This window comes from Podarcis liolepis (genome assembly GCF_965112155.1).
Source record: "Podarcis liolepis genome assembly, chromosome: 7".
Lineage (NCBI taxonomy): Eukaryota > Metazoa > Chordata > Lepidosauria > Squamata > Lacertidae > Podarcis > Podarcis liolepis.
Window position 1 is genome coordinate 68,405,804 of NC_139561.1, and position 8,560 is coordinate 68,414,363.

The 8,560-nt window shown below is 43.2% G+C and overlaps 1 long non-coding RNA gene across 2 annotated transcripts; it reads left to right on the plus strand.

Moving 5' to 3' along the window:
• Positions 1–1,747: 1,747 nt before the first annotated feature.
• LOC310710918 lies at positions 1,748–7,642 on the plus strand. Of its 2 annotated transcripts, none has more exons than XR_014528300.1 (5): positions 1,748–1,871; positions 3,315–3,458; positions 4,821–4,874; positions 5,627–5,773; positions 6,976–7,642. It is a non-coding gene; the product is annotated as an uncharacterized lncRNA (long non-coding RNA). The 2 variants fall into 2 exon arrangements; XR_014528301.1 differs by lacking the exon at positions 6,976–7,642 and adding an exon at positions 5,849–6,275 and having other exon boundaries at positions 5,627–5,805.
• Positions 7,643–8,560: the final 918 nt, after the last annotated feature.

Below are 8,560 nucleotides of genomic sequence, written 5' to 3' on the forward strand. Positions count from 1 at the left end.
TTCTTAGAATCTCCTTCTCTTTCAACTCGGCACCACCTTGGAGTCCAAACAATCACAGCTCCTCTGCATCCCTCCATCCTCTCCCTTCCCCCCCCCTCTCTCTCTCTCTCTCTCTCTCTCTCCCTCTCTCTCTCCCCCCCCACTTCGCCGTTACGCATGCGTTGTGTCGCCGTTGTTTAAATAGAAAAAATTAAAATACCCTGAAAGGTGCAGTCTTCATGAATCTGTAAAAAAGTTCGGTTCCCATTGGCCATCGATGTACTCAACCATGTGCGGGGCAAAACTGGTAGAATTAGCTATAGTGGAGTAAGGTTTAAGAGGGAGAGGGAAGGGAGAGAGAAATCTAGAGAAAGTGCAGTGCTCTCAAATAATCACGATGCGCCGAGGACCATTTTTTGTTGTTCGATTAAAAAAAAAACCCAATAAAATACTATTCATATACGCCTTTCCGCCCCACATTGCCCCGCATGCTGAAAAAGCCGACTGAGAATCGGAAGTGAAGGTAGCCTAAATAGATGAAACTCGTGGGCTTTTTACGCCTTCCCCTCCGACGGGAAACCTTTGCCGCATGCGCCGTGCAGTCGGGCGGCTTGATCTTTCCCGTCAGCCCCTGCGCGTTATAAATGCCCACGTCGTGCGTCCCACATTCTTTTCTAGGCGTGTGGGAAGAAGAGGTAAGTGGTAGAGCTGCTGCCTTCGCCTTAAAAGAGCGGGAAGCGCGGCATTTTAATCTCACAAAAAGCAATAAGTTAGGGAATGTAATAACTATTAGTGATTAATTAAGTTGCTTTTATAATTGCACCGTTTTTATATCTTAATAAATGAAAGAAACAGCGGAAGATGCAGTGATGATATTTTCCCCATTGAAATTCCGCTCGTTTCTTGAATTTCAACGTTGAAGAAGCGTCGTTGTTGCAGTTAGTGCCACAGAAAACTATCCAAAAGAGTATAAAATAAATTCTTGGGAGGGGGAGAGTTCCTGGACCTTGAAAGTGTGTGGCGGCAGGCAAAAATCCAACAGGCACTGCAAGTCGGTGTGTTTTGGAGGACAGCAGCCGCCATAGCTCGCAATTTGTTTTTGAGGTCTGGAAAGAATGGTGTCCTACAGCAACCATTCCTCTACTTGCAGTGAACTTTCCTGGTTTCTATCTGGGAATCCTCTTTGGTTCGGAAGAAAGCTATGACCAGCCTCATTTCTACCCGTTTGCATGGGTGTCTTTGTGAAGTTCTGTTAAACTTGCAAGGCAAATTGGATCTTTCCTACCTCTCTAAAAAGTTTTATTGTTTAATTAGTTTCACCTTTCCTTAAAGGAGCTACAAGGTTCTCCCCTCTTCCCATTTCATCCTCACAAGAAGCCTTGTTGGAGGTTTATATTTATTGAACCACTAAAAACCTGCACTAGCATGATCCTATGCTTGATTAGAAAACCTTTTTTTCTGCTTGCTAGTGACCTCTTAACAGTGTACACATGTGCATGTCAAGGTGCTGATGGGTGGGAGAAACCTTTCAACGTTGATCATTTCAAGCAAGATTGTATTTAAAAACTGAGACACTAAAGCATTTAATCTGCAAGAATACAGACTTGCCTAACAGTTTTTCTGATCTTTGTGATGCTTTAAAGCTTGCCTGAAACCAAGCATTTATAAACAAATACAAGTTTGGGCATAAATGTTTATGCAATGTATTATTGGATGCTAGGCTGTACCTTGCTTGGTGCCAATGGTACTGTCTGAAGCTGTATTTCATGCAGTTACAAAAAACTAATGCACACTTTTGTTCTTTGTGGTCAGAAAGCCTTGTGAACCTCATTAGATGCTGCTGAAGAGGGCATTTGATCCACAGGTGAACATGTCCAGTTTGGGAATGCAAGGTATTGGAGAAATTTTTTTTGTTTGATCTTAATCAGCAAATTACCTGAACTAGCCTTCATCAACCTGGTGCACGCCAGATGTTTTGAACTACAGTGGTGCCTCGCAAGACGAAATTAATTCGTTCCGCAAGTTTTTTCTTCTTGCGAGTTTTTTGTCTTGCGAAGCACGGTTTCCCATAGGAATGCATTGAAAATCCGGGAACAGAGGGGAAGCGCCGCTTTGTCCCCTCTTTTGAAGCAAGGGGCTGCGGGGAGAAGATCGCTTCTCCCCGCCGCCCCTTGCTTCAAAAGAGGTCCGGGGACAGCGGGGAAGACCCGCTGTCCCCGGAGCTTGCAGGGCAAGCTTCGTTTTGCGAAGCAAGCCCATAGGGAAATTCGTCTTGCGAGGCAACTCGAAAACGAAAAAACCTTTTGTTTTGCGAGTTTTTCGTCTCGCGAGGCGTTCGTCTTGCGGGGCACCACTGTATGTACAGCTCTTACTGGGCCCCAGTCAGCATGGCCAATAGCAAAGAATGCTTGGGGGTTGTAATCTAGCAATACCTGAAAGGCAATTGGTTGGGAAGACTTGCAAAGATAGGAACAGCATAATTTTATACAAATGGAATATATGCAGATGTTATACTTTGGCTGTGTATATAACTTTGAAGAATGTGCTTTTCTGTAGCACTGTAGTTTACCGGTTACTGGAAACTGAGGGGTAGACTACAGTGCCCATAATTCTTGGGGGGGGATGTGTTTAGAATGTATTTTGAAGGTAAAGTGTGTACACAGCCTCCTTCCCAGAGATATCTAAGGAAAATGTTTTTCTTTGATCTATTGAAAGTGCAAACTCCTTATGGAGCACATCACTTGTCTCCACTGCAAAAATAAAGTTCTGCTCCTTGTACTTTACCCATGGGAGTTGGGGGCACCAGTATTTTGAGCTTCCTTGGCCCTTGCTGACCTAGAGACTATAAAACGTCTAGAAATGGAGGCACTTCATCCTGCTGTCAACCCAACGGGGATATCTGGAGAGGTTGCTCTCTCTCAGCTCTGTCCATGTGGCGTATGGGAGCGTAGGCCTTTGGGCTCTGTGACGTATAGTCCCCTTCCACACCGTTGGAGAGCAAGCTGGACCCTCGTGGTCTGCAACCTGCATATTCCTACTGCTTCTCTGAGTCTTCGGACAGTGACTGAGGAGATAAACCATGCAGGAGACACTCCTCAAGCAAGAGCTTTGCTAATGGGGTTTTGTTTTCAATACACTTTTCAAAGAGACCACAACAGTTTTCTCCTGATCATAAAAAATACAATCACTTTTAAAGGATATTGTGGGGGGTATGGCATGTATGTGGGAATGCAGATTTGTTCAAGGGCTGCCTGATGTTTTTTCTTGTTGGGCAAATGCCTTGGGCTTTCAGAGGCCCAATTCTGAAAGGTAACCCTGCTTTTTATTCTTGGTAGCAGGTATTCTGCATTTGCTATATCATGCTGCTAGTTGTATATCATACCTGGGGCCTGAGCAAGGATGAGAGGCTGACTTCTGGGTATGGTGAGGATCAGACTTCTGCACATCATGGACACTGGAGCTCCACAAGAGTCAACCAGGTAAAAGGGTTGCTTTGTCCTTCCAAGAAGAGAGTTTGCTAATGTCCTGCTGGCCTGCATACAGCAGTTTTTGTAGTAGCTTGGGATCATTATATTGGAAGCGGATATTAAGCAAGTGTTTTTCCAATGTGCCAGATGTTGCTGGACTACTATCTCAATAAACTCTGGTTTATTGGCTGAGGCTAATGGGAGTTGGAGTCCCAACAAATATAAGGCGAGTACCACCTTGGGGCATGCTGGTATAGAGGCTAGTAACTTCTTATAGAGGCACTTTGCAGTTTGTCCTGCCTTCAACCAACGGGGATATCTGGAGAGGTTGCTCTCTCTCAGCTCTGTCCATGTGGTGTATGGGAGCGTAGGCCTTTGGGCTCTGTGACGTATAGTCCCCTTCCACACCGTTGGAGAGCAAGCTGGGCCCTCGTGGTCTGCAACCTGCATATTCCTACTGCTTCTCTGAGTCTTCGGACGGTGTCTGAGGAGATAAACCATGCAGGAGACATTGCTTCACTTTGATAGTATATCCTTACTGTAGCTGTTGCTTTGTGCTAGCATGGTATTGTTAAAAAGTTGTGTTTAATCCAGTGCTGCTTAAACCTTTGGGAGTGAGATCCACTTATAAATATAATTTACTTAGGAACATAGGAAGCTGCCTTATACTGAGTTAAGACCATTTGTCCATCAAACTCAATGCTGTCTACCATGACTGGCAGTGGCTCCCTATGGATTGTGGCAGGGGTCATTACCAACCCTACCTGGAGATGCCAAGGATTGAACCTGGAACCTTCTGCGTGCAAAACAGATCATCAGCCACTGAGCTGTGCCCCTTCTATTATTAGTTATTGAACTTACAAGTAGCCTGTTGCACAAAGGTTTCCAGGCCGCTTAGCAATATTTTAAAGAGCTTAAGTAAAAAAGAGTTATTATAAAATGACGTGCAATTCATAGAAATCAACCAAAACATCTTCCTCCCCCAATAACATCAGCAAAAAACTATGGCGGCACAAGCAGCTAAGCTTTCTAGTCCTACCTACTCTTGCTGAAAAGTAAAAAGATTTTCAAGTTCAAATTTAACACTGGGCAATTGCATATTATATATTCCATGTTTTAATTAGCATGTTGGTGTTAGAGTACATATTGCTTATATAAATAGAATTTAATATGCAAGGGGTCAGTAACCAAGTTACGACAGAAGTGCTGTGGGCCCATCATGAATTTCCGTTAAAATCCCTAGAAATTGGGGTGGGGGGGAGAAATGACACAGACACATACTCATTTGTGTGACCTGCCCAGGAATACATTGGGACTCCCAGTTTGAGAAGCAGCTGTCTTAACTATTGTACAATTCTGTTCTTCCCATTACAGTACGCTTGAAAGTTCATTGCATGCTGTTGGAATGGCCATATAACCCTGAAATGGGTGTGTACAGCAGTTCTCACTCTCAAGGTATTAATGAGAATAATTATTTTTTCCTATTTCCCTTTTATGGGTCGGGGTGTATGTGTTGTTAAGACCACGGTGGGGTGTTGTCTTTATAAACTCCACTGTGAAAATAATGCTGTACTTTTAGGTTTAGACTAAAAGTGCATTGAAATATAAAATGCTGTCTTGGTATAAGTAATTCTTGCTGGGCTACAGTGCCCATTATTCCAGGCCATTGGCTGCTGGCCTAGAGAATGGACAGCTTTCTACAAATGCACTTGCTGTTCATCCTGCTGTCAACCCAACGGGGATATCTGGAGAGGTTGCTCTCTCTCAGCTCTGTCCATGTGGCGTATGGGAGCGTAGGCCTTTGGGCTCTGTGACGTATAGTCCCCTTCCACACCGTTGGAGAGCAAGCTGGACCCTTGTGGTCTGCAACCTGCATATTCCTACTGCTTCTCTGAGTCTTCGGACAGTGACTGAGGAGATAAACCATGCAGGAGACACTCCTCAAGCAAGAGCTTTTGCTAATGGGGTTTTGTTTTCAATACACTTTTCAAAGAAACTGCAACAGTTTTCTCCTGATCATAAAAAATACAATCACTTTTAAAGGATATTGTGGGGGGTATGGCATGTATGTGGGAATGCAGATTTGTTCAAGGGTTGCCTGTTGTTTTTTCTTGTTGGGCAAATGCCCTCCGCTGTCAGAGACCCAATTCTGAAAGATAACCCTGCTTTTTTGTTCTTAGTAGCAGGTATTCTGCATTTGCTATGTCATGCCGCTAGTTGTATGTCATACTTGGGGCCTGAGCAAGGATGAGAGGCTGACTTCTGGGTGTGGTGAGGATCAGACATCTGCACATCATGGACACTGGAGCTCCACAAGAGTCAACCAGGTAAAAGGGTTGCTTTGTCCTTCCAGAAGAGAGTTTGCTAATGTCCTGCTGGCCTGCATACAACAGTCTTTGTAGTATTTGGGATCATGATATTAGAAGCGGATATTAAGCAAGTGTTTTTCAAACATGCCAGGTGTTGCTGGGCTACTACTCTCATTATAATCTCCCATCTCAATAAACTCTGGTTTATTGGCTGAGGCTAATGGGAGTTGGAGTCCCAACAAATATAAGGCGAGTACCACCTTGGGGCATGCTGGTATAGAGGCTAGTAACTTCTTATAGAGGCACTTTGCAGTTTGTCCTGCCTTCAACCAACGGGGATATCTGGAGAGGTTGCTCTCTCTCAGCTCTGTCCATGTGGTGTATGGGAGCGTAGGCCTTTGGGCTCTGTGACGTATAGTCCCCTTCCACACCGTTGGAGAGCAAGCTGGGCCCTTGTGGTCTGCAACCTGCATATTCCTACTGCTTCTCTGAGTCTTCGGACGGTGACTGAGGAGATAAACCATGCAGGAGACATGTGCTTGTTTGCTACTTCGTTCATAAACCCTTATTAAATCTTGTAGGGATCCTATTGGGGGATCTGGTTGGCCACAGGATGATGGATTAGGTGCCATTTGGCCTGATCCAGCAGGGCTCTTGTGTTCAATTTTTGCCTTGCTCTTTTTTGAGTTTTTGGTACTATGGCATGAGGGATGTGAAAAATTAATGCTCTTAATGGCCTTGTAAGAGGCATATGCACCAGAGTTTTATGTCATAATTGTGTTAATAAGCCTAAACTTGTGGTTCATGGTGGGAAGAAGCTATGGGGGCCACAGATATATTGAGTTTTACTGTTAATATTACGTTTTCATCCTTACCTATGCAAGTTTTATAAACTGCACACTTGGGCTTGTTCAAGTTGGTCCTTGCATATTCACATAATTTCAGTGCTTGTGCAGTGACTAGTTTGAAGTTTTTACATAGGGGGCTGATTTATTTTTTTAATTGGAATGATTGAGGTCCTGCTTTTTATTAGTGGATGCTTGATTGATTTCTCTCCCCTCAATTATTTTTTCATTGCTTTCTCCACAAAGTCTCAAAAGTGACTTTTAAGTCTGTACAACACAAAAAAAGCTTTAAAATCAGTTAAAATGTGCTGATTTTATGTTCAGGAAGCTGAGAACCAGAAACAGCCTGTTGATGTTTTTGTTTTTATTTATCAGGCCATTTTAAAAGGAAGAATAACAACCAGGAGAAAAAGAGCTGGAGAAGATGCTGAGGATGTGGTCTTGTGAAAACATCAGCTATTTAAGCGTAGGTCAGAAGAGAACAAGAGTCCTACAGATCAACAGAACAATCCTGGAGAAACTGCTACCTTTGGTCTCCACCTTCAGTATGCCTTCAAGTCTACAATTCCCATCATCCCTGGTTGCCAACTATGCTGGTGGGATTCGGAAGGCCCCAACATTGACAGGGCACTACAATGGCTTTCTCTGTCAGCAACATGATAGAAGAAAAGCTGCATTGCTGTGGATACTAATGAGCAGGAATGACCTCCAAAGCTTTAATGTGGAGAATTATCATCTTGATTTTTCCCTGATTAGCAAGTGCTGCCGTAGTGGTAACAAAGCAGCAAGATCTGTGACACACTGCTTGTGTGTTCTGAGCAAAGGTGGTCGAGGGAAACACTTAAATGGGGACAAAGATAATGGTCCAAAACCAAATTAACCAGTTGGGATGAAGAGGTTTTCTGCATTTGCAGAATTTGACAATTGCATGCATGCCTTTTCCCCCTTGCAAGTAACAGCGGCTTCAGATTTCAAGAACTCCTATGCTATTTACCTGTAAGAGATAGCTTGTTGAACACCAATAAAGCATATTATTCTGTAAGTTTTTTTATTCATGCATTAGGACATGATCTGCAGTTGGTATTGACATTGTTAGAGAAAATGGGTATGCAGATGACAGAAGATGAGATTGTGCAGCTCTACCATGCTCCAACAATGTCTGACAATTTAAAATGGACTTTGAAACAGGGTTTCATCCACCTAGGTTCTGCTCATAGTAGACACATTGAAATTAATGGGCCTAGGTTAGCTATGACCATAATTTTTGGTTGTCTACTCTGAGTAGGAGTAGCATTGGCTATAACAGAAAAAAAAACCAAGGGATTGGCATATGCACAGTATCTGATATCTTGGAATTGTTGATAACGTCAGTTTATCTAGTTTTTTGTGTTTGCCTAATTGAAGTGTGCAGTTTCTTTAGCTTACCGATTGTGGGAAGTAAACTTGAGATTTTGTTCTTTGCACACACCAGTGAGTTGATGATTATGTCATCACATACCTTACATCCTGTATTGGATCACGTATGGCATTTATATCCCACCCTTTAGCCAAAAATTCAGAGCAAAAATCAGTACCCTCAGGCTCACAAGTTAAAAAGGCTTGACATTTTGAGGAAAGAGGGTTGAGATAGCAAGCTCCATCACAAGCTCTTGTATGTTCTTACAATGCAGCTTTATACTGTAATTTTCTGCACCTGCGCAGATCTTATTCAAAGTAGACTGCAACTGTAGCTTGCTCTGCATCCTTCCCTGTGCCTATCGAATAACATAGTCTGTAATTATGACAGCAAATTTCTAGAAGTTTAGTGATCAGCTTAACCACTTTTTAATCTCTTCCTCTAAAGAGCTTAAGGTGACACAGTTCTCCCATGTTATCTGTACAATGGTCCTGTGACTAGGCATTTGGTTAGCCAAAGATCACACAGAGTTTGTCCTCTGAAAGAAACCCAGACCTCTTTGTC